This window comes from Schistosoma haematobium, chromosome ZW, assembly GCF_000699445.3.
Source record: "Schistosoma haematobium chromosome ZW, whole genome shotgun sequence".
Lineage (NCBI taxonomy): Eukaryota > Metazoa > Platyhelminthes > Trematoda > Strigeidida > Schistosomatidae > Schistosoma > Schistosoma haematobium.
This window is the reverse complement of record NC_067195.1, coordinates 37,426,842-37,428,254: the sequence shown is the minus strand read 5'-3', so window position 1 is coordinate 37,428,254 and position 1,413 is coordinate 37,426,842.

Below are 1,413 nucleotides of genomic sequence, written 5' to 3'. Positions count from 1 at the left end.
AGTATGACTTCAAACCGTAGGGTACCAGCACTCCTAAATCTTTTTCAACTTGAGATACTTCTAGAGAGGAGTTTCTTAAGTTGTAGTTGCAGTCTGAAAAATGTCTCAGATGGACTACTTTACATTTTGAAGTGTTAAAGATAAGTCCGTTGTCATACGCCCAACTTTGAAGTCGAATCAGATCCTCCTGAAGTGCCTGTATATCGTCTTGGTTGCGTATCTCTCTCCAAAGTTTCACGTCGTCGGCAAAAAGTAATAAGTCTGACGATACCTGTTGTGGAAGATCTTTTATATAAATCAAAAAGAGAAGAGGTCCTAGTACCGAGCCCTGAGGGACCCCACTAGGACATTCCATAGCCTGAGAGAAAGTGAAGTTAACCCTGACCTTAAAATGTCAATTTTTTAGATATGAAGTGAGCCAATCAATTAGAGGTGATTTGATACCCAATCGTTTGAGCCTAATAATAAGACATGTGTGGCTGGACATTTTAAAAGCTTTTGAGAAGTCAAGGTAAATGACATCAACCTTAAGCTTGCGATCAAGGATGGTTGTCCATCTGTCCACCGCAGTCAGCATGTTGGTCATACAAGAATGAAACTTCCTGAAACCATACTGTTGAAGTGAAGATAAGTTTAAGGATAATAAATAGTCGTGTATAGCGTCGCACATCACCGACTCCACAATTTTTGGAGGTATAGAGAGAAGAGCCACCGGTCGGTAGCTTGAAGGTTCGCTGCGTCGACCTCCTTTGAAAATTGGTGTGATGTGAGCCAGCCTCCAAATTTCCGGTAGTTTGCCTCGGCTTAGCAAGTGTGAGAACATCACGCTAAGCGGTGCTGCCAGGAGTGAAGCTGCCTCCCTCAGTATAGCAGGATGAACTATATCCGGGCCAGGAGAAGTGTCTTTTTTACGTGCTGTAGTTTCTGGACACAACAAGTCAGAGCTCAGGTTTACTTTGGAAAGTCCTGTGAAGCTTTCATCAATATAGTTGATGTGGGCCGATTGAAATGTCCGAGAGTATAGTCTAGCCGAAAGGTTAGCAGCGTCACCGTCGTTACTGGTTAGCTTTGATACCTGAAACCGTACTGAAACAACTAGAATTGAGCAGTTGCTTTATGCAAGCTTGTGAAAAGGTCACAAAGTCACGAAATAGACTGTGAGCTCTTAGTTTCGATTTCGAATTGTGTTGATGTGAGGCCTATTTGATTTCTGGTTGTTTCTGAGTGCATAGCTTAACAAATGTTAGTGAATCGTGTGCACTTGCTGGGCTGTTGACTGACCTCCTCCCTCGTTCTCTATTTTTCTATCTCTCCTCAATCACACTATTCAGCATGCTCCCCTAGCGCACAAGTACCTTCTGGCTAGACGTGAGCCTTTCAATTGGATATTGAAAGCTATTTGAGCGCGTAATC